The sequence below is a fragment of the Malania oleifera genome, chromosome 11 (assembly GCF_029873635.1).
Source record: "Malania oleifera isolate guangnan ecotype guangnan chromosome 11, ASM2987363v1, whole genome shotgun sequence".
Classification (NCBI taxonomy): Eukaryota; Viridiplantae; Streptophyta; class Magnoliopsida; order Santalales; family Ximeniaceae; genus Malania; species Malania oleifera.
This window is the reverse complement of record NC_080427.1, coordinates 83,906,067-83,931,963: the sequence shown is the minus strand read 5'-3', so window position 1 is coordinate 83,931,963 and position 25,897 is coordinate 83,906,067. Positions and strand designations below refer to the sequence as shown.

General features: G+C 35.4%; 1 non-coding gene across 1 annotated transcript; it reads right to left on the bottom strand.

Moving 5' to 3' along the window:
- Nucleotides 1-7,006: 7,006 nt before the first annotated feature.
- On the bottom strand, nt 7,007-7,113 carry LOC131143648 (small nucleolar RNA R71). The gene has a single exon (XR_009133630.1). It is a non-coding gene; the product is annotated as a small nucleolar RNA R71 (small nucleolar RNA).
- Nucleotides 7,114-25,897: the final 18,784 nt, after the last annotated feature.

Sequence of the window (25,897 nt, the reverse complement as noted above, 5' to 3'; positions counted from 1 at the left end):
TTTGAGATTCTAGAGAAACTAGTACTGGTTGCCTACAGGTTAGCTTTACCACCTGCGTTATCTAGGATATATGACATATTCCATATTTCCATGCTGAGGAAATACGTCCAAAACCCTTCTTATATTATCAGTTAAGGTGAAATAGAGCTCAACGATTCACTAGTTTATGAGGAGGTACTAGTACAGATACTGGATAGAATAGAACAAGAATTGCATAGTAAGAAGATTCCTCTAGTAAAGGTTCTATGGAGGAATCATGCAGTAGAAGAGGCTTCTTGGGAGCTCGAGGAATAGATCAGATAGAAATACCCGCAGTTGTTCCAAGAGATTCAGTCGTGATCAAGAAAATGTAAGTGATTGTATAATGTTTCTTTTGCAGGTACATGTAATACTTTTGTTAGTAAGAGATATTTTAGTTTTGGGGGAAGTTTTTATTTTACTTATGTAATCTCCCAAGACTCGAAATGCAACCACGGTATTCCTCCGCCATAAGTGAGGATAAGTAATAAAATAAGTAGACCATTTGCCTTTAAGGGATGATGAATTATATGAATAGTAAATTTTGAGACAAAATTTTATGAGGGGAGAATGTAATGACACGAAGAATAATGATATTTAAATAATGAAGAAAGGGGAAAATGAGTATAGTAAAAGAGGAAGCAGCAGGCTTCATCAATGAACGCTTCGCGTTTGTCGATGACGTGGTAGTATAGGCTCGTCGACAAAGGTGTGTTTCTTCGATGAGAAAATACCGAGAGGTTGTTTTGGACAACTCTGAATTTCGTCGATGATGGGGAGAGCTCATTGTTGAATTACCTCTTGACCTCGTCAATGTGGTGACATGGTTCGTCGACGAAACCCATAGTATAAATAGCCCAAACCTTGGATTTTTATGCACAAAATCAAAAAAACTCTCTCCCTCTCCTCTCTATGGTTTCTCTCTCCTCTCTCTTCGATTTTGGCTCTGATGTTCACTGGATCAATGATGTGAGGCCACCACGATGCTCCTGGGGAAGTTCTCCCCAAATCTACCGGAGCGAATCGTTGGTGGGACCAAGTTGAAATTCATCCCAGAATCGAGGTAAGTCTTTCTAATCAGAATTTGTTCTTTCCATAGTTATAGGAAATGTTATTCACGGAAAAATACTGAAGTTTAGTTATGGGAGTTGTTGTTTTCAGGGTAATGAACGGGGAACCCTATGAGTGCAGGGCCGGTATATTTAGGGGGGTTTCTTTTCAAAAATTAGGTAAGAGAATAAACTAAAGTAGTTATTTTCTATGCAAATTATTATTATTTATCAGCAAATTAATTTTCAGGAAAACATGTATTATATTTGTATATTATGGAGAAAATGCATATTTGGTAAAATACTGCTATTACATTGAAATGTATATATATGTATAAAATGCCAGAAATTATAATTTGAGAATATAATGTATTATTTTAAACAATAATGTGTGGCATGAATATTATTTTACGTGGGAAGTATTATGATATGACAATTTTATGAATAAAGTATGTTTTTAGAGATTATGAAAGAATGCAGTACATTATGATTTCAAAATACATGATAAATGAATTATTTATTCAGAATGATAAGTATGAAATATTTGGGACAAGGTCGTCATTGATAGCCGGCGCAAGGCCGTGTTATATGTATGATTTCAGCGCAAGGCCATATTTATGAATGTTCAGTGTAAGGTCACAGATATGAAAGAAACTGGTGCAAGACCATATGTATGTATGTTATTTTAGAAAATGCTATCAATTTATTTATGTTAGACAATTATATTATCATGTATTATATGTTATGAAAACTTGGATGATAGTTCAGTTCAGTTACAGGAGCACGGTACCGTTGCTATACAGATCAGGTTTTATGTTCATACTTGTGCTAATCGCCCCCTAAGGGGGTGGGAGATGGATAGTCGATGTGGCTTTCAGTGTGGGGTTGTAGATGACCACCTAGCAGTTTGGACCAGGGTGTGGCTGTCCCATCGTACTTACAGACATTTTTTACTCGGCAGTGGTCGGCTAGCCATTGTCGAGTCCCGCCTTCGGGCTGCACAACCCGTCGTAGGGGGTAATACATGACATCAGCTAGTTATACATCCTCGGTGAATTTTCAGTATTACCAGTTATATCAGATATTTTATGAACTGTATGATTTATTAGAAAATACAAAAGTATATGATTATTCAGTATGTTATGATGAATGTTTTCAAGTGTACGAAATGTACTATATATGTATAATTGTATCAAATATTCATGTTGCCACACAACTGTCTTTAGTTTATTTTCCCTTACTGAGAAGTGTCTCACCCCCGAACTTAATTAATTTTCAGGAAACCCAAAAAGACTGGTGGATCGTGACCATTGTTGAGTCAGTTGTACTACCCCGGTAGGAGGGTAAGTTTGAATTAGGATCAGGAGATTATGATATGGGATCCTAGAGTTATTTTTATTTTATTTTTGGAATATTGTATATAGACACAATGTTTTCATATTATAGTTGACTTTGGTATTGTGTATTGTGTGGTTGAGAATGTGATTTGCATTTACTGCTGCTTAGGTTTCTGCTGTGAATGTCATATGTGTCCCCGTTACCCTCAGGTTCGGGTTAACTATTTTATTTATTATGTTTTATTTTATTATAGGATAAGCAGGTCATTACAAAGGCTCCCCCTAACTTTATGCATAAAGACAATTAAGGTTCAATTTAAATAATTTATCAATAGGTAATTATATTTTAAATTTATCAATGTACCCAGTTTTGCCTCTTCTCCCCCTTTTGGCAGCAACAAAAAGGGCTAACCAATCAAGCATGAAGGTAAAGGACATCATTTAGATACAAAAGGTATATTGGGAGGATTTTTGAAAAATAAAATGTTGGCAACATGTTGTTTGAAAGTAGACCATTCCCAATCATAACTTTGTATCTAAGTGACCTGATTTGAGTTTCAATCAACAATATATAGCGCATTTCAATGAATCAACTTAAACAGTACATAAATCAAAGGTTATTATTATCATGCAGCACAAAAGATTTAGCAACCTAAATTTCCTATTCTCCCCTAATTGATGATTATGCAAGGATGAAGATTAATTTTACATTTGGTTTTCACTCATCCTTTCAAAAAGATTTCAAAATTTAATCTATCATAATCATTTTTGAGTTTCACTTGCTAGCAAAAATATGCATTCCCACAAGATATAAAACAAGAAAAGATGTGTGGGACTAATACCATTTGTTACAACTTCATTGTAGAAAAATATGATATCAATTGTTAGAAACCACTAGTTATAAAAAAATGATACCACTTGTTATCTTTTTACCACTTAGCTTTTTATAAAAATGATTCTAATTAAAAGTTTATAAACGTGCACATTTACCACTTGTTAATGTATTTCCACAAGATATGGAATTATAGTATAAAATACATTTCATTTTCTCAGAGTTGTATGATTTAAAGTGAAGTGGCTCTCCCTAAGAATATGCATTTTCTTTAAAATTATCTTGAGCACAATGCAAGAAAGCACAACTTAAGTATTAAGATATTCAGACTTAGAAAAAGATATAGAATATGTGCAATGATTTTGAAAAATTTCGGCAGCATTTTGTTTGAAAATATGACTTATCCCATAAAAACCTGCCAATTTCAAAGCATTCAAATATATATCTACAAGCAACTCTAGAAGATTAAATTGAGCTAAGTGTAGATATTTTAAAATCCAAAAAAAATTTTTACGTGCACATATATTTCCAATTTTGAAAAATATTTCAACATTTTTGGGAAAATGTCTACAAAAAATTTGGCAACATGCCATTTATAAACAGGATATTTTCCAAATTAACCTGCATAAAAGGATTCTCAAACAAGCATTATATCAAGAGTTTTGAGCATGAGAGAACCCAATTCTATCGGCAGACAATTCTCAATCACTACATTCACCATGCAAGAGGCATTCTAAACTAAGCATGCATTTCAGCCTTATAATCAAATCAAGATATTCAATATAGCTCAATAGTAGTTCGTGCTAGAGAAATACATAAACTATCCATCAAATAGATTATAACCATTCATTGAGTCATGGATAGTGCTACAATGCTATACACCAATAAGCATAAGGGCATAAACGTTATAATAATATGAGAGCATTCAAATTATATATATATATGAAGAATAAAAGCTCCCCCTGAGTAATGCACTCAACTCATTTAATGCCTTTTTCTTATTTTTCAAATCATTTAGCTAAGAGATCTATATTTTTAATGATATATGCTTGGCCTTGGATGAATAGGCTTAGAGGACCAAAAAGTCACAATATATATTTCTTTAAGTGAGCTAAGCCAATATTTGCCTTTATTGATATGAATTTTAATGCGTGTGAAAGGCACCAAGTTGGAATGGCTTTCGATTTAAACTGCATGTGCATAGGTATACTTAAATTTGATACATTTATCTGGTCTGAGACCTAGGCAATTTTATTAGTCACTCAACTAATCTCTATGTATATGATTACGCGTTTAAATTGCGTAATTAGGTGCTCTAATTCATGCATTCGGAATCTTATTTTGTATTTAAATTCCTAATTACTCTCAATATTTTAACATTATGTTCTATTTATAATATTTGAGTTTTATTAAGTAATTTATGAAATTTTGGTACTTTTTCTTGTAGGGCAACTATCGGAAGCCAAAAACCAACGACACTTTTTAATCTATGTGTAACTCTCTCATCCAAACTCTGATTCAGATGATTCAAGATGCCGTAGAAATATAAGAAAACAATCTACAATTTTTGTGTTTTGTGTTTTGCAAAATAATGGCAGCATCAAGGCTGAAATCAGAGGTGAAGTTAGCATACGCCGTTTTATGGATTATTTCGACAATTCTTCGTAATCATGGCGTAACTTTTTTATCCGAGCTCAGATCGAGACGATTCAAAATTTTGGGAAAATCTAAAAATGAGCTCTACATCTTTTGTGTTTTAAGCTTTGAGAGTTACGAGCTGTAAGAGGATTGAAAGTGGGCTTGAAAGAGGAGGGTAGTTCATGTACCTTTGAAAAAAAAGAGAAAAAGAAAATAAAAAAATAAAAAATGAGATGTGACCCGGCCATGCAGCCAGGTCATCTCATATAGGTGAGGCGCTGGGTACAGAGAAAGGAAAGACAAACGAAAGGAAAGAAAAGCAAAGAAAGAAAAGTCAAAAGGAAAGGAAGGAATGAAAAATTAAGAGAAGGGGGTTTCCTTGGGGGAGAGCAGGGCACAAGAAGAGAAAGAGGGGGGCAGCATTGCTGGGCTGGAGAGAGGCTGCACCATAGGAGAAAAAAAAAAAAAGATTTTTTTTGGGGGAGACACACAAGGGAGGCCAAAACCACAAAAAGTTTCTTGGGAAAAATTATTTTTTGGGGAGCTTTTTTGTGGTTTTCTTTTGGGGGTGCTGCGAAGATACACACAAAGCCAGCAAAGGAGAGTTGGAAGCACGCAAAAATAATATCTTTTCAGAATCGGAAGGCGGCGAACAATGGCGGTGTTCGGGGTGTTTGTGACGCGCGACGGCGGTGCAGCGAGTGTTGATCTTTCCCGTACGCTCCAAATTGAAGAAAATATGGTGAAATCTGTTATGTTGGATTTAATTTTTGGAATGAACTAAATTTTTGAATTCTAGGAAAACGATGTAGCTAGTTTCGAACTATGCTTGCTCTTTGATGCTAATCTGAAGTAGTTTTCATTAATGTTTGTTTGAGTTATTATGTGCCTAATGCTTTTAATTAACTGGCCATTAGTTAAATGATTTTAGTCTTGTGATTTGCTACCAAAAGGGGGGATTATAGGATAGATCTTGGATAATTCAGTGTAGGTAAATATAGAGATCGAAAGACTTGTATGAACCTACGTAGCATTAAAAATCGAGGGTCTTATTGCGTTCTTGCGTTATTAATTTGCATACTCTTATGTTAAATAATAAACAAGAATAGGTTCTGATTGACTATCGAAAGAGGCTTTTGGAAAAATTGGCAATTTGCTAACAAACAGAGAAAACGAAGTTGAATTAGCTAAATGAGTAAAGCATAGTGAGAAACTAGGTGAAATCGGTTTCCTAGAAGTTTTCATCATCATCAATTTGACACGTGGTATCCAGTTTTAAATTCTCCTGAATAGTTTATTTAAAGTAGCTTTGTTTAAATTTTGCAGTCTAAAATTATTAATTTTTCTAAATAAAATCAAGGTTAGTAAAATTTCGGTACTTGGTAAAATTAAGACATCAATCCTTGAGGACGATACTCTACACATCATTATATTATAAAACTACGATACTGTGCACTTGCAGTTTGCATCGATCAAGTTTTTGGCGCCGTTGCGGGGGATTGAGTTTATCTTATTTTTGCCAATATCGATACAAAGTAATCTTGGTTTTAATTTAGAATTCTCCTTTTATATTTTTATTTATTTATTTTCTTTATTTTATTTTATTATTATTTTTTTTGTATTTCTAGTGTGTTTGTTTTTATGTTAGATGCGCAGGGCTAGAACACGTGACATTATTCCTTTTGATCCGGAGATTGAAAGAACGCTCAGAGCACTAAGAAAAAAAAAGGGTATTAGCTATGGAGAACGAACAAGATAATGCGCAGCCATGCGCCTTGAAGGATTATGTGCGACCAGTTGTGAATGACAATTATTCGGGTATCAGACGCCAGCCCATTAATGCCAACAATTTTGAGCTCAAACCCACATTAATCAGTATGGTGCAGCAGGCCCAATTCAGTGGATCGCCACTTGATGATCCCAATATCCATCTAGCGATGTTTTTGGAGATTTGTGATACTGTGAAGATCAATGGTGTTACTGAAGACACCATTAGACTGAGATTATTCCCTTTCTCTTTGAGGGACTAAGCAAGAGGTTGGTTACAGTCGCTACAACCTGGGAGTATTACTAGTTGGCAGGACATGGCAGAAAAATTTCTAGCTAAATTCTTTCCACCTGCAAAAACAGCTCAACTCAGGAGTGAGATTGGTCAATTCAAGCAGCATGATTTTGAATCACTCTATGAAGCATGGGAAAGGTATAAAGATTTGATTCGATGCTGCCCACAACATGGATTGCCGGATTGGTTGCAAATTCAGATGTTCTATAATGGGTTAAATGGGCAAACGCGGACTTTAGTTGATGTTGCATCTGGGAGAACTTTGATGTCAAAGACACTTGAGGGTGCTACTGCTCTTTTGGAAGAAATGGTCTCAAATAACTATCAATGGCCAACTGAAAGAACTATGGCTAAGAAAGTTGCTGGAATTCATGAATTGGAGCCGTTTGCTGCACTTTCAGCTCAAGTTGCTTCTTTGTCCCATCAGATTTCAGCTTTGACAACCTAGAGGATACCACAAGGTGCGGAATATGTGGCAACTACAAGTAGGACAGATTCGAGTATTGGAGCGAGTCAAGAACAGGTTCAATACATCAATAATCGGAACTACAATTATCGTGGTGATCCTTTGCCACAATATTACCATTCAGGGCTTCGAAATCATGAGAATTTGTCTTATGGAAATACAAGGAATGTGCTGCAACCTCCTGCAGGATTTGAGAGTCATCAAGGTGAGAAGAAGATGTCACTTGAGGATGCCATGATATCTTTTGTTGAGGAGACAAAAGCAAGGTTTAAAAAGAAAGATGCACGGCTAGACAACATTGAGACTCATTGCAACAATATGGGAGCCACTATGAAGAACCTTGAAATCCAAATTGGGCAACTGGCCACGACTATAAATACCCAACAGAGAGGAACTTTTCCTAGCAACACAGAAGTGAATCCTAAGGAACAATGCAATGTCATCACACTTAGGAGTGGAAGAGAAATTGATAAATCACTAGCAAAGGAAACCATGACAACACCTACAGCTAAAAATAAAGGCCAAGGCAAGAATAAAGTGGAAGAAGACGAGATGGTGGATGACACACCAAGAGAGACTGACACGTCACCAACAATTTCATTTCCTAACAATCCTCCTATTCTCTCTACTCCACTTCCTTATCCTCAACGCTTTCAAAAGCAAAAATTAGATAAGCAATTTTCTAAATTTTTGGATATTTTTAAGAAAATTCACATAAATATTCCTTTTGCAGATGCCTTGGAACAAATGCCAAACTATGTCAATTCCTAAAGGAGATCATTTCAAAGAAAAGAAGGTTGGAGGAGTTCGAAACAGTGAAGCTTACCGAGGAGTGTAGTGCTATTCTTCAAAAGAAATTGCCTCAAAAATTAAAAGATCTAGGGAGTTTTACTTTGCCTTGCACTATTGGAAATTTATTTTTTGATAAAATTTTATGTGATCTTGGTGCTAGTATTAATCTTATGCCACTTTCTGTTTGCAAGAAATTGGGACTTGGAGAGATGAAACAAACAACCATTTCGTTGCAACTAGCAGACCGATCCATCAAGTATCCACGTGGAATCATAGAAGATGTATTGGTAAAAGTGGATAAATTTATTTTTCCTGCTGATTTTGTGGTGTAAGATATGGAGGAAGACCAAGAAGTCCCGCTAATTCTTGGCCGACCATTCTTGGCCAATTGAAGGGCTTTAATTGATGTTCAAAAGGGTGAGTTAACATTGAGAGATATAAGGAAGAGGTTATGTTCAACATCTACCAAGACATGAGATTCCCAGAAGATCCAAGGACTTGCTTTCGGGTAGATGTCATTTAGCAAGGTGTAGAAAAAGTCTTTCAAAAAGATGTACAAGTTGATCACCTAGAACGATCCTTGCAGCAGATTACAACACAGCAGCGTGTGGGGAGGGTAGAACCTATGGTAGCAAGGACGGATTCTGTAATCACTAAAGGAAAGATGCAACAACCTATATCTCTACAGTTGAAACAATTCCCTGAGCATCTTCGCTATGCATTCTCGGGTGATGCGTATGAAAATGAAAAAATCTACAAAGAGTAGACGAAGAAGTGGCTTGAAAAACAGATTCTTAGGTGTGAGTTTGCTCCAGGACAACAGGTTCTACTCTTCAACTCACGATTAAAACTCTTCCCAAGGAATATATTCAGAGTTAATGGTCAGAGATTGAAGCACTATTATGGAGAACAAATGGAGAGGAACTGTGCATTTATTCCTCTTGGTGATCCTGGTTGACGAAGATTGAAACGTCTGGCTGGAGACGTTAAAACAAGCGCTTATGGGAGGCAACCCAAAGAGTTTTTCTTTTGTTTATTTCCTTTATCTTTATTATTTATTTATTTATCTATGCACTTTTGAATAATTTAGATTTTCGATGGAGGTTTATTTGGCATGAGTACAGAGCTGAAAATTAAACTCCTCGACGGATTCACGAATAAGTCAAGGAAGTTTCTTTCTTTTCTTCAATCCTTCTCATTTTTGAATAACATTGAAAAAAAAAAAGTGTGAATATGGATGATTAGGCCATGCGTGACACTACTTATGCCCTTCATATACTTGCATATAACCTAGAAGTACATACTTGGGTCATTTATGTGTGGTTTCTATTTATATGGCTAAACTAGGAATCGTAACTCATTGAAAGTTGATTGGTAGTGCAATTGTGTTAATCTGGCTATATAAACTATTGTATCTACATGGTATCTCTTAAGGCTAAAAAATACACATTCACGTGACTTGTAGCACTTAGGGTTCCTTGTGAACACTGAGAGAGCACCCGTGGAGACTTTGACACCTTGTGAGGTACTGTTGAGCCATTTATCGCTCTTTTGAGTTTTGACGTCAACTCAGAGTTCATGAAACTAAACTTTCCTTATTTTTTATAGATACTCTTTGTACACTAGTCTTGGTTTTTGAATTGCTAGCCTAGAGGTGACATATAGTGGGGAGATAAAAACTTAGGTCTTGTACCCTACTCAAGATGTGAAGGCCGAACCAACCCTAGAAATAGACTTATTTCATGGACTCTTGTTTGAGCTTAATGCACATGGGTGGTATGAAAACAATAAAAGAAGTGTTATGATTGTCCTACTTGACCATGAAAAGAAAGAAATTGAAAAATGAGCAGAAGAAAGAAAAAGAGAAATTGAAATACCCTAGAAGAGGTGAAAGATTAATACCTGCTCCACACAACTACAACAAAAGTCAGGGACAAGACGCATGTTATCCACATATGAAGACTCTACACTTGCCTAATGCCTCATATGTATTCATGCCTAGTTTGTGAATAAGTTGATCTAGGGTGGTCTCGGTTGGACATGGCGAGTAGGTGAGAAGATGCTAGGGTGAAGGACCCGACACCTCCTAAATAGGCTTGATCCTTTTCAGACTAGTCCACTCCATAAATTTAGCCTTTGTTCCTTGCACTATGTGGGATGTTTGATCATGACACTCCTCCTCACATACGATGAGTGAACCTATCCTTTTTGAGTGTTTTTGAGAGTATACCAGTTAGGCTGAGTCAAAGCGACAGTTCTTTAGGTGTCCACGGATATCCTGGGTGTAACGAGTCACACACATTACACGTGCTTCAAAATTTTGCCTATTTATACTTGAATTTATATGGCTATATTAACTCTGAACTGTGCTTGCTGGTTAATTTTACGTGAGTTTACTATTCTTAATGGCTATATAATGATGAGATTTGCATGAATGACTTACTTCGGAGTTGTGTGAATTGGGTATGAATGAGTTTGTGTGTAATTTGGTGATATTCCTATATGTGAAAGGGTATGGTTGTGTTGCCTGAGTATTCATTCATTGAAATTGGTATGACACCACCCTGAATTGCATTCACGTTATTTGCTAGGGACTAGCAAAACTTTAGTTGGGGGGTGTGATTACGCGTTTAAATTGCGTAATTAGGTGCTTTAATTCATGCATTGGGAATCTTATTTTGTATTTAAATGCCTAATTACTCTCAATATTTTAAAATTATGTTCTATTTATAATATTTGAGTTTTATTAAGTAATTTATGAAATTTTGGTATTTTTTCTTGTAGGGCAACTATCGGAAGCCAAAAACCAATGACACTTTTTAATCTATGTGTAACTCTCTCATCCAACCTCTGATCCAAATGATTCAAGATGCAATAGAAAGATAAGAAAACAATCTACAATTTTCGTGTTTTGTGTTTTGCAAAATACTGGCAGCATCAAGGCCAAAATCAGACGTGAAGTTAGCATACGCCGTTTTATGGATTATTTCGACAATTCTTCATAATATTGGCGTAACTTTCTCATCTAAGCTTCGATCGAGACAATTCAAAATTCTAGAAAAAGATGAAAAAGAGCTCTACATCTTTTTTGTTTTAAGCTTTGAGAGTTACGAGCTGTAGGAGGGTCGAAAGTGGGCTTGAAAGAGGAGGGCAGTTCGTGTACCTTTGAAAAAAAAGAGAAAAAGAAAATAAAAAAATAAAAAAATGAGATGTGACCCGGCCATGCAGCTGGGTCATCTCATATGGGTGAGGTGCTGGGTACAAAGAAAGGAAAGACAAAAGAAAGGAAAGAAAAGCAAAGAAAGAAAAGTCAAAAGGAAAGGAAGGAATGAAAAAGTAAGAGAAGGGGGTTTCCTTGGGGGAGAGTAGTGCGCAAGAAGAGAAAGAGGGGGGTAGCGTCGCTGGGCTGGAGAGAGGCCGCACCATAGGAGAAAAAAAAACAAGATTTTTCTTGGGGGAGACACATAAGGGAGGCCAAAACCACAAAAAGTTTCTTGGGAAAAATTATTTTTTGGGGAGCTTTTTTGTGGTTTTCTTTTGGAGGTGCTGTGAAGATACACACAAAGCCAGCAAAGGAGAGTTGGAAGCACGCAAAAATAATATCTTTTCAGAATCGAAAGGCGGCGAACAACGGCGGTGTTCGGGGTGTTCGTGACGCGCGACGGCGGTGCGGCAAGTGTTGCTCTTTCCCGTATGCTCCAAATTGAAGAAAATATGGTGAAATCTGTTATGTTGGATTCAATTTTCGGAATGAACTAAATTTTTGAATTTTAGGAAAACGATGTAGCCAATTTCGAACTATGCTTGCTCTTTGATGCTAATCTGAAGTAGTTTTCATTAATGTTTGTTTGAGTTATTCTGTGCCTAATGCTTTTAATTAATTGACCATTAATTAAATGATTTTAGTCTTGTGATTTGCTACCAAAAGGGGGGATTATAAGATAGATCTTGGATAATTCAGTGTAGGTAAATATAGAGATCGAAAGACTTGTATGAACCTACGTAGCATTAAAAATCGAGAGTCTTACTACGTTCTTGCGTTATTAATTTGCATACTCTTATGTTAAATAATAAACAAGAATAGGTTCTGATTGACTATCGAAAGAGGCTTTTGGAAAAATTGGCGATTTGCTAACAAACAGAGAAAACGAAGTTGAATTAGCTAAATGAGTAAAGCATAGTGAGAAACTAGGTGAAATCGGTTTCCTAGAAGTTTTCACCATCATCAATTTGACACGCGGTATCCAGTTTTAAATTCTCCTGAATAGTTTATTTAAAGTAGCTTTGTTGAAATTTTGCAGTCTAAAATTATTAATTTTTCTAAATAAAATCAAGGTTAGTAAAATTTCGATACTTGGTAAAATTAAGACATCAATCCCTGAGGACGATACTCTACACATCATTATATTATAAAACTACGATACTGTGCACTTACAGTTTGCACCGGTCAGTATATAAAGCTCTAATAGGTTTGACTTAGACTCGTAAGGATTAAAATTTATGTTAAGTTTGAAGAGTATTCATTTTGAGTGGACGTGATTCAAGATATTTATGTGACATTGAATGTGTCCAAACCATCTTAGTAAAGATCATTTAGGAGTATATGAATTTTGTGAACAATGCTCTTTAGGGAATGGAAAGTATCCTTCAGATATGAAGCAAGGATACTAGCCAAGAATGAGTGAAACTTTACCTAATGTGATCATGGTGTGGTAAAGATTTCCTATGGAGGAGATAGTGAACCAAGTTTAGAAGATTTATATATTTTAAGCTCAAAGGAAACATTTTGAGTCCCTTACCGATTAGCTCAAAATTTGATTACGAGGGATGTCTTTTAAACAAGTATTTGTATAAAAGGCATTTGTGATCATTAGTGCTTAAGCCTAGAGTAATGACTGCTACTTGTTCAAGGGTTTTGAGTTCAAAGATGGGTTTAGGATTAAATGATATATAGTGTGATATGGATTCCCTAAACCACAAGTTTGTGCAATGGACAATGTATGCTTAACTTAAGATGTTTACATTTAAGTAAGAGATAATCAATTTGAAATTTAAATACAAGGCAAACATGCCATGTCCATTTGGAAGTGGATTTTTATTCAAGTAGCCAATAATTCCATATTTCAACTAAGGAATATATGCATTAAGTTTAGATTGGTTATTTTGCTTGAATTTCTGTATTGGCTTTATTTTTCAAGATCCTTAGTAAGTAAAATTTTGAATAGTGGACAAATACTAAGTTTTTACGGTTTCAGCCCCAACCATTTCCTAAGCCTTTAGATGAAACTACCCCTTATAGCTAATCCTAAATGCTAAGGAAGAATTATGTGATCATGTAATTCCTGTTTGAGTAAATTCTTCCTTGAATTTCAACGGGTTTGTTTTCTTAACAACCCATACCATTTTTCTATCTTTTATTCTTGATGGGTTAGGAGTTGGTGATTCTTTGACTTTCCAAACTCATTTCAGTTTCACACCTTTTGTTTTAAACAGGCAATCAAATTTTATGTGCCCCTTCTTTTTACTCAAGACACATATGGTGCGAGTGTATGGATTGGAGGAGGTACTAGTATAATGTTTTGATTCTTTTACAAAGTACCCCATGTATAAGTTCTTCCTTTTCCTATTTTCAATTCCATTAAAACCTATACCTTCCTTATCTAAGGTCATATTTTGTGAACCTAATAACTTATTAAAGTTTTCCTTGCCTCTAGTGAATGTGTAGATGATCTTAGATTGGTCTCTATTTTCTTCTCTAGTTCTTGCATTTTTAAGTTTTTAAAACCCTTGCAAACATCTTGTAATTTAATAAACTCTTTAGTTATGTCAATTTTTTTTTGTTCAAGTTCTTTAATAAGAAGATCTCTATTATTATCATTTGATGCTTGAGATCTTACTGCATTCAATTCTTTCTTTAACTTTTCATTCTTGTTTACTAATTGTTTAATCTTTAAATCACTTTCCCTTTCAACAAGAACTTTTGATTCACATTCTTTCATACATGCCTCATACTTATTTTCCAAAACAGTATATTTCTTATTAAATTTCAGTTGTAACTTATGAATTCTAACGTATTAAATTCGAAGTTCATCATAAGTAGGCATGCTTTCACTATCACTACTATCACATGATTTTAGAATCAGATACATCTTTCAAATCATCACATGAATCATTTCCAAATTTTTTCTAATAAAAGGGAAGGAGTTGAGATTACCTCATCATTAGTCAAAGTAACAAAGAACGGGTTACCTTCTTCAAGATCAGTAGAGCTTGAATCACAAGGAGTAATCACTTTATTTTGCATGGATGCTCCATATATCCTCTTCAATTCATCCCAGATCTCCTTAGCACTGTTACATGCCATAACCTCACAGAGAATATCAGAATCTAAATCATGTAGTAAGGTATTAATAGCATCAAAATTTACTTGCACTAAGTTCCTATCAGTATCATTCAATTCACATTCATATTTAGGAACATCAGCACAATCAATGGATTTTACAGGCACACTATTACCCTAATCAATGACTTTCCAAAATCTCCAATTTAAAGCTTTCACACACACAGTCATTCTAAATTTCCATATAACATAGTTATCACCACAAAATACTGGTGGGTGTGAGACCAATCTTCCCTCACATGAAGGGGATGCACTAACATAAGCCATCACGATCTTTTACTAAATGACGTTTAATTTTAAGTTATGAGGCTCTGATACCAATTGTTAGCTTTGGTGCAACCCCAAAAGGGGGCGTGAAATGGGTATTAAAAAATTATTGCCTTGGTCAACTAGTTTAATAATAGTATTACACAACCTAGGGTCAGTCTATGCAATCAATAAATAAACGTACACATACAGTAAAATAAAGTGTGGAAAAGTAAACAATACACGCAATATGTTATTAAGGTTCAACCAAAATGCTATGTCCCTGCCTTGGCTACACTAGCACAAGGATTCCACTACTGCTCACTTAATAGGTGAAGTGGCACTGATTACACCCAGGTCAATTAGCGGGGCTGACCTCAACCTACACCTTACCAGGATGGTGCACCTAACTTTCCTAATCGGGTCTAAGCCAATCCGGGACTATTCAACAAGGCTATTCTCCCTCTTCAGGCTCACACCTGAAATACGACAGATATAAAAATATTTATACAAATAAATGCTTCTTACACAGGTAGATATGTACACCAGTATAGCTTAAGCAATAACACAAGCACGAATGATATGTAAATATGCTCAGTGCTCTAATGTGTGTTAGACACTCGGTCAAGTATAGATAATCAATCAAGATCAAGAGTGTATATCAAAGCAAGATTTGAAACACAATATTTGAATATCAAAGTATTAGATCAAGGTTCAAATATGCTAGTTAGATGATTCAAACAACCTTAATAAGATATTCTCAATGTACTAAACACAATGGATGTTTGAATGCAAGCTTTGAAAATAATTTTTGCACACAAAAATATAGACTAAGGTAACTTGCAATGACAATGCAAGAACCATAAGCCACTAAGTCTTCCCACACAAGATTTATCAAATAAAATTGATGGGAGAACCTAAAGCTTTACTCTCAACAAAAATCGAACAATCAATATAGCAAATAAGAGTATGAGCTAGTGAGATTAAGCACAAGCAACGTTAGAAATACTCACAACACTTGAAAGATCAAGAAGAATGAAATGTATAAGTGTTTGGGAGTTGTATAGGCTAAAAAGGGATTTTTCAATTTAAGAGAATTTTGGCCTTAATTAATTTGCTGATCCTTGCTAATTATTGTAAATGAACATGTATATATAGGCAAGGGAGGATTTATAACCGTTGGGGACCCAATGGGAATTATTAGAAATGTTTAATGAAAGATTAGAAAAATTAACCCAGTTTACTCCATTTTAACTTGGTTAAAATTAATTCAACCTAAGACTTTTGGGTGCCCGGTCCAAGGTTTGGGTGCTCGAACAGATTCAAAGCCAAACAGGTCATTTTGAGGTTCAGTCGTCTAAAGTATATTTCAGTTGGCCGAACAGAGGCGATTCCTTAAAAGACCACAGTTTGGGTGCCCAAAGTAGAATTCGGTTAACTAAACTCATAAGTTCGGTCGCCTGAGGTCAAAATGAACGCAAAGGTTCGGGTGCCCAGGCTAGTGAAAATTACTTTGACATGGGTTTGGGTGACAGAGGAAGATATATTCAAAATGGTTCGGTCTTTCGAATACAAGTCAACATGTTGACTTGTCCATGGTTTGGTCGCCCAAGGAGTTTTCAACGACATAAGCTCGGTCACTCGAGCTCTCACAATATTTTTCAGTTAAGTCCAATTTGGCTTCATTTAACTTCCCTGATATAGTAAGTGATGTTGGGGACTATGTGCACTATGTGTAGGTTCCTAAAGTCCATCTAGGTCAATTTGAGCATACCTACCTATTTGCATGATGCAAATTATTACAAGCCATAGGTGTACAGTCCATAATTAAATTTACATCCCATAATGAAGAAGATGAATAGAAAATACAAATTACAACACAGATTTCTTCATTCTTTGGCACGAACGCCACATACCATCATGATATATCATTTGGTTTGAGTACATGCGTAAGGGTGAACCTGCATGCAAGCCTTAGTACAACCATCAGTACCAAGAGTATTTGATAAGATCAAAACTGGGTGTGACCTATCAGGTCAACACAATACTCAACCGACCAAACCATAGCGCCAGCCGATCGAGTGTCGAACACTTTGAAAATTGCCTAAGGTCAGTTGACTGGTGCATGCCTCAGTCGACCGACCCTGTAAGGTTGCTCAAAATTCCTATGCTAAACATGCTTAATTTTTTTATTAGACAATTTTAAAATGACGAGTGTGGCTCTCAATGGTCAAATTTTCAGAAAATCTATAAATAGCCCATTCATAACTTTAATTAACGTCTTTTGATTAGCCAAATACCCTCTCAAATATTTTCAGCATTTTAAATCAAAACCAAAATCTCCACTCCATATTTTCATTGCAAATCCCTTTGGAGTGCACTAAATATAGCTTTTCTCCTACACTTTGTTTTGAAAATATTGCTTGGAGAAAACCTTTTCTTTTGAGCTTAGATTCTTATAGGAGCATTTTATTGCATATCTTGATTTCACTCGTCCTTTAAAAAACATGAGTATATTTTCACTCTTCTAATATTTATCTTATGTTTTACAAAATATTCTTGGGTTGTCTTTAAAAGGCCTAAGCACATATTTACAATCATATATATGGCACTAGAAAAGCCTTATTGCATTTGAGCTTTCATATATAAATATTTTGTTTTCAAAAATCATTTGAACGCAAGCCCTAGGTTCTCCTACATTTTTATTGAAAATTATTCTATAGAAAAATATTTATTGGGGTTGAATCTTTGAAGCCTTTATCATATACATCTCACTCAAAGATTGTAGAAATTATTTTTGATAAAATAGCCCCTTACTCTACTGAGTTTATTTCGTATCATTAGAGAGTGCATTTTGAGCTTCAACTTGTAAATCCTTACTTATTTTTCGAAGCATTTATTTTGTACGAAAATGTTAATTGTAATAGTTTGGCTCAGTCTGGGATTAACCTGGGGAGACTTCGCCCCGTAAGCAGAAACCAGTTTGGCTCAGCTTGGTAATTGAGCTAGGAGGTGCACCATCTTGTAAAGAGTGTACACCTTGGTTTCGCCTAGAAACTGAACCGAGGTGTCTCCTCCTCATAAGGAGAATTGGTTGTGGCTTAGCCCTGTAATTGAGCTGAAGTGGCTCTGCCTCGTAATTAGTACTAGTTGTACCTTAGCCCTGTAATTGAGTTGGGGAGTTTCTACCCTGTAAGGAGAGTGTAATTGGCATTGCTCCACCCAGTTAAAGTGAGCATATTGAATCCTTGAGCTACTGGCTTAAGGCGGGAACGTTGGCTGGTTTGGCTGAACCTCAATAGAAAACTCTCTCTCTCTCTCTCTCTCTCTCTCTCTCTCTCTCTCTCTCTCTCTCTCTCTCTCTCTCTCTCTCTTTCTCTCTCTATCTATCTATCTATCTATCTCATTCATTTTCTGTACTTTAATTTCCATATGTGTATGCTTGCTTATTTTTTGTTATATTTATTTGCATGCACACATTAAATTTAAATGAAATATGCTACACACGTGTATGTTCGCATTCATTACTTATTCATTTTACATACGCACTTATAATATGAATGGGATATGATCTGTGGTGAATTGGCGTAAATTTAATTTAGCCAAAATATTTTAAAAACCCAATTCACCCCCTTCTTGGGATCACACCATAACTATCAATTGGTATTAGATTTTGGTTGCAATAAGCTTAACCGTTTTGCATAAAAATTGGAAGGGCTCATTTTCGGTGTATCCCTATTTTGAGGGACAGCCTGAAAGTGAAGGAGTTGGCCCAAGAGGGGGGGTGAATTAGGTTATTTAAATTTTAGTTCTTTTTATGAAAATTTTAACCTCTTGTTAATTTATCAAACACACAACAAAGATTTTAAAATCAACTCACAAATCAATCACAACACAAGTAAACAAAACTTAAGCAATCCAACAACCAACCAAAAACTAAAATAATCGATCAACAAAATACCAAACCAAGATATAGTATGCAGCTCTTTGGTAATTTTAGTTTTTGCAAGAACTCAAGATATTTTCTTGTTTGTAGCTCTATGAATATTTGTAAGCCCTGTATTGAATGAAATAATTTGCACCCTCTTGACTAAGATTTCCACAAACAATTAAACAACGTACTCTCATTTTGGCTTTTTGTAAAAGTTCAATCAAAACATACTTTCTTATATTAAGAGTCTTCTTTTAATCTCTGTTTTTGTTCTCCGCTACCTGCACTTCCCACACACATAGCACAATGTATATAGATCCTAAAAATAAAGAGTATGGAAAGAGAGACACCAGGATTTTAATGTGGTTTGGCTTATCCCCAGCCTACATCCTCAACTTGGGCCAATACCACCAAAAGATTCCACTAGTACACTCCTTTCTGGGAAAGGCACAACGTTACAATTCCCTCATTAAAGGTAGAGATCCCTCTACAAGTGATACCTTATGCTTGGTCTAACGATCCAATAACCTAGAATCGTCAGTTCTCCGCATGAATACAAGAAATAATTTCTACGTACAATAACACTCTCACAAAGAGCAAATTAATACAATTTAAAAGCACTGATATACTTCAATATTCAAATATCAAAGTGAAATAGAATGAAGCTCAAGTAAGAGTTCACCAAGTTCCTTCTCCAGATGAGAATTAGCAATTAGAACTTAGTGTATAATGATCAGCACATTCAGAAATCTCAATCAGTTGTGCAATGATGAGAGCAAGAGAGAGTAGCAAGACTTTCAGTTTACAAACAAATTTTGAATTTCTTAGTGAGTTTAATTTGCTAAAACCATGTATTTATACGCTTTCAAAAGTAATTTCATGTTTCCCGAGATTACTTGGAGTATTTCCCAAGTTTTCATAAATTTTGTGGCACAAAAAACCTTTATTTGGATTTTAAAACATTTAAAAAAAATTAGCCATTAACAGTGTTCAGTAGACTGAAGTGTCGGGTTCAGTCTTCTAAAGTACCTTAAAATACTAAAAAAATTAGTTTGGATACAGGATCAAACGACTTAACTGAGGGTTCATCCTTCTAAAGGTGTGCTGCCTCTTCTATATTCCTTCAGGAAAAACATCAGCAGACTGAACTTATTCTTTAGTCTTCTAAAGAAATTCTTCAGTAGACTGAAGTTAAACTTCAGTCGTTTTAAGTTATACTTCAATCTTCTGGAATATTGGTTTAGTCTTTTGGGCAATCACTTTTCTGGTTTTTCATTTTAGTTTTCAAAAATTCTTTTCTCTCTTACTTTGATTACTTATAAAACATTTTTCCAGAGTTTGAAATAAGGCCTCTAAGTCCACAATTACCCCTAAAGAGCTTCAAAATATTTCATGAGATATTAAAACATAAAGTACTTACAATATTGTTCTTAAAGCCTAAAAATCTAATCTTCAAGTCTTCCATGGTATTTTGTCTTATGTCCCTTTTGACTTGAGCTTGAGTTAGCTTTAAGTTTCAACATGCACTTTACTCATGTTGGTGTTGCTTGAGCTTCTTTTGGATCACTCTTCATATGAATGTGGCTTTTTGAGTCCTTAAGCTTTCCATTGCTTTTCTTTTGAACTTTGTCTTTCCTGAAACATCACCACTTAACCAACACATATTAAATCATCCTTTATTTGTTATCATCAAAACAAGATTGAAAATCCATGTTAGGCCAACAATCTCCCCCTTTTTGATGATGACGAATAAGGAGCAAAGAATAGGGTTCCATTGAAAAGGCCCCCCCTTACAATAAGCATTCCTTTTAATAATTTTGAAAAGAGATAATATCAAATATAATAAAGCTCAAAGAAAATGTCAATTCAAGCATATGAACAAAAAATACGTATATGAAGCATATGTACACACAAAATCCATTATATTTCAACATTGTATGTGTAATGTGCTTTTACTATTTTAACTTTCATTGTTAACATTCATATATGGTTCAACATATCATTCATTCATATTTCATATTTGAACATGTTAGACCTAATGGCTAAGAGCTTTTACTCTAGCCTTGTTTTGATGACAACAACCCATTAGCAGTTCTTTAAGGTTACTGATAGTTTTCCTCTAGTCCAATCTAGATACACAGGACAGTTCCAAAACAAGCATAAGGGTTAAAAAATTCTCAAACTAGAAAAGAACAGATGACCATCAACAAAGTCCAATATAGGACATATCCAGAACTTAGCCACTCAACCAAAGCATTTATGGATCCAACATAGCAAGCACAAGCTCTCGGTTGTGTGTGTGAGTAAGGAAGGTTGATATTGTAATCCCTTATGTATGGTGATGTTCAAAAGTAGCTAGTAAGAGATGGGCAAATTGCATATGCATTTAGTTTATGATAGGATAGAACACAGACACTAGTCTCACACATACATATCAAGTCAAGTAAACTACATAAGATGTCTATAACTTTCAAACATATTTCATTAAACCCAAGACATCTTAAAATAGATTAAACATTAAAACAAGATGAAACCTTTACTTTAACATAAACCAAATTTTGAACAGTTTTAAAATGATAAGTGAAGGGTTCATCAACGAATACAGGGGATTCGTCGACGAACGAAACAAGGTACCTTGTCGATGTACATAGGGTACTCGTCAACAAAAATATACCGAGACCACCTAAAAAGTTCAGAGCTGGTTCATCGATGAATATAGGGAATTCGGTGATGAAGGTAGCGTGTGGTTCATCAACGTACATAGGGTGCTCGTCGATGAAAAGATATCGAGACCACCTAAAAGTTTAGAGCATCTTCGTTAACGAATACAGGAGATTTGGCGACAAAGGCAATGCAGTGGTTCATCAACGTACACAGGGTACTCATCGACGAAAAGTAACCGAGACCCATTTGAATAAAAATCCTAAAGTTTAACTATCAGCATCATCTTCCTCTTCAGATTCCTCATAATCCCTCTCTTCCTCATTTCCTTCTTCTTCCTCAGCACCTTCCTCTTCTTCATCACTGCCCTCCTCATAATCCTCATCATCACTCTGAGGGGCTAAACTGGTGTCCTTGGGATCACCACCTCAGGAGGTGCTAGCCTAATATTCCTCAATCTAGATGAGATGCTAATCAAGTGAGGATACCTTTTCCTAAAGGCTCTAGAGTCCAGATCTCAAATCACTGTTGAAAGAGGAGAAGTCACTCTGAAAGGACATAAACTAGGAAGGTGTGTCTACAGGAGGACCCTGGTCATGTACTGGAGGAGAAGGAGCTGCTACTGGTACCCGTTGGGGTCTTCCTCCTTTTAAGTACCAACCTTGATCACCTTTATCGTATCCCATTTGTTTCAAGGTGGTGGAATTGAAGAGATCATAACGTGCAATGACCCGAAGAATAATGATATTTAAAATAATTAGAGGAAGAGAAATGGGAACAGAAACAGAATGAGGCAGTAGACGAACGACATTGCATTTTGGATATAATAACCCAAGAATTTTTCTAGGGCCTCATTGACAAACACAAGGGATTCGTTGACAAGGGTACATGAGAACCTCGTCGGCGAGAAAATAGCAAATGATTGTTTTTCGAATTCTGAATTTCGTTGACGAGGAGATGGTATTTGTCGATGAACCTCCTTTTGAACCTTGTTAATGAGATGACGTGGCTTGTCGATGAAGTCCGCAGTAAAAATAGTACAAAACCTCATATTAATGCAAAAATTCAGCGCCGTTCTCTTTCCTTTCTCTCTCCTATGGTTCCTCTCCCTTCTTTCTTCAGTTTCGTCCCCATGAAAACGCCAAATCGACGATCTGAGGCCACCACAATGCTCCTGGCGGAGTTCTCTTCAAGTTTGTCGGGGCGTATCGTTAGTGGGATCGAGTTGAATTTCTCTCCAGATTCAGGGTAAGGTCTTTTATTCAAAATTAGGCTTTCCAGTAGTTGTAGGAAATGAAGTAGACATAGAAACAATGATGTTTTGTTCTGGTGAATGTGGTTTTCAGGTAGTTGAGTGGGAAATCCTATGGGTGTAGGATCGATATTTAGTAGGGGCTTTCCAGTATTCAGGTAAGGGAAATATGCTATGTTAGGAAACCCTTTTACGATTTCAGTACGAACTATATGTTTTTACCAAATTATTATTCAGATTATATATATTTATAGCTTCCAAAACTTGATAATATTAATATTTATTTGTGTGGCTTGAGTTGATAACAGAACGGTACTATATTTATAGAATTTGTGAATACCATGTTTATAGTTATTAATAGAAATACCATGATATTTGCATGTGTATAGAATGACGAATTTTTCAGTGTACAACATACTCATAAATACACATTTCCAATAATTTTAGAATAACATGTTTATTAGTACCATAACACCCCAATATACAGATATTTAGACAACAATTCAGTTATATAAAAATCAGATTTTTAGTTAGTTTATTTAGACGGGGTTATGGTTATTTTAGAAACCATAGTAAAAAAAGTATATTATAGATATCACTTACCTATATAGTATCAGACCCTGATGGATCAAACAGTAGAGCACGATACCGTAGCTACAGATATTTAGTTCAGAGTGCAACCACTTTACTTAGATAGTAAGTGGTATAAGGTCGATCGTGCCAACGTCAGGACAAGCTCTCCATCAGATATGGATTGAGGGAGCTGATCAGACTATCAGAGTTCAGTTAACTTACCCTGGTAGGCCAGCCAGGATAGGTCCAATCTTCGGGCCGCACAACCCTATCATGAGGGGTTAAATCATGACATACAACCATCTAGGGAAATTTTCTCAGATATTATAATTATAAGTAGATTTCTAGAAAATAGTAGTAGTATTATGAAAAGTAAATTTATATAGTTTTAATATATGTTGTTTATACCAGCATTTACAATTTCAGTTATCCATGGTATTATTTCTAAATCAGATTATAAATACAGAAATATAACTCAGTAGCTATACACTAGCAATAACATGTTTCATCTTACTAAGCGTTGGCTTATCCCAGTGTTGAATTATTTTTCGGGTGAACCAGCTAGGCGAGCAGAGCAAGCTCGCAGGTAGAGGGGCCATTGTACTATTTTTTTTTAAAGTGAGGATTATTAGTGGGTGGCATGTTTTGTAGACCCTTGGTATTAGTAAAGGTAGTTTCGAGAGAACAGAGATGTGTGTATATTGTGGGATGATTTGACACTCTGGTATTGGATTACGTGTGGATTTATTTTTATGACTCGTTTTCCGCTGTTTAGGTTAATGATTGAATTTAAAACTAGGGAAAAGATTTTATTTTATTAGCAGGTCGTTTCATGACATGTGTGGTTGATGGACAATTCAAATGGAGTAGACTAGCCAAATCGAGTTTCTTGCCTTTAAGGAGACAACATAACACAAAGCACTCAATGTATGAAAGATGATTAAAAGAGCCAGTTTTGGGAAAAATGTTGTATGAAACAAGTTTATGTAGGATTCGGGCTTTGCGATTGAGTTGTTTATACAATGGGGGATGTCCAAAATATATCGGTTCATTTTCCATGATTAGTGGTAAAAAAGCTTCTGGGGTAAACTCTTGCTCTATGATCCTAAATTGAGCAAAAGTAGGACACTCAAACTCTCCTGGAGTGATATTTAAAATAGGAGCTAAGATTTGAGGGGTTAATACAATTTTCATACCCTGAACCTCAGTTGATAAAACACTGTCATCATAAACCATGTTGGCATAAAAATTTTTGATAAGGTTTGGAAACATTCCTTTGGCTTGATGAATTACGAAGTTGAACCAACCTATGTCCCTAAACATTGGAAGTATTTCAAGAAACTCCTCATCAAAGAAAGAGGTGTCTATGATCTTACCAAGAATAGGATTGGTGGTACGGGGAGAAACACGGTAACGAAGCTTAGCTTGTGGTGCAACTAACCATCTCTCTATGTTTTGCTCATCTCTCCCAGAAGGAATTGTTGTATATTCTAAATTATAATTTATTAGTTGTTGTTTCATGTATAGGGTTTGTGCACAAAAACTTCTAGCTGCTACATACTCAGCTTCAGCTATGGATAATGTTACGGAATTTTGTTTCTTGGAGAACCAAGAGACAAGAGCCCGTCTTAGGAAGTGACAAGTCCCACTTGTACTTTTTCTATCAATTTTACAATCTGCATAGTCTACATCTGAATAACTAATCATTTGAAAACTAGTGTCCTTAGGATACCATAATCCTAAGTCTAGAGCTTCTATCAAGTATCTTAGTATTCTTTTAACAGCTATTTGATGAGATTCTTTAGGAGCCGATTGAAATCGAGTGCACATACAAACTCTAAACATTATGCCCGGTCTACTTTCTATCAAATATAACAAGCTTCCTATCATTCCTAGATAATATTTCATATCTACGGGTTTTCTTTTTTCATCCTTATCAAGGCTTATTAAGGCACTCATCGGAGTTCCTATGGGCTTACTTCCTTCCATATCAAATTTCTTCAACATGTCTTTTATATATTTTGATTGATTTATAGAAGTTCCATTTTTTCTCTTGCTTAATTTGTATTCCAAGGAAGTAGTTTAATTCTTCCATCATGCTCATTTCAAATTCATCTTGCATACATTTTGCGAATTCTTTACATAAGCTTTCATTTGTTGCACCAAATATGATGTCATCCACATAGATTTGGATAATGAGCATGTCTTTCTTCTTAGTTTTGATAAACAATGTACTATATGCTTTTCCTCTAGAAAATCCATTTTCTAATAAAAACCCACTTAGTCTTTCATACCAAGCCCTAGGGGCTTGTTTCAAACCATATATGGCCTAAGTCAATTTAAATACATTATCGTGATATTGAATATCTTCAAAGCCCGGTGGTTGTGCTACATATACTTTTTCATTTATGAAACCATTTAGGAATGCATTTTTTACATCCATTTGATATAATTTGAATTTGTTATGTGATGCATATGCTAACAACATTCTTATTGGTTCCATTCTTGCTATGAGAGCAAAAGTCTCATCATAGTCTATTCTTGCCTCTTGATTGTATCCTTGTGCAACAAGTCTTGTCTTATTTCTTACAACTATTCCACTTTCATCCTTTTTGTTCCTAAATACCCATTTTGTTCCTA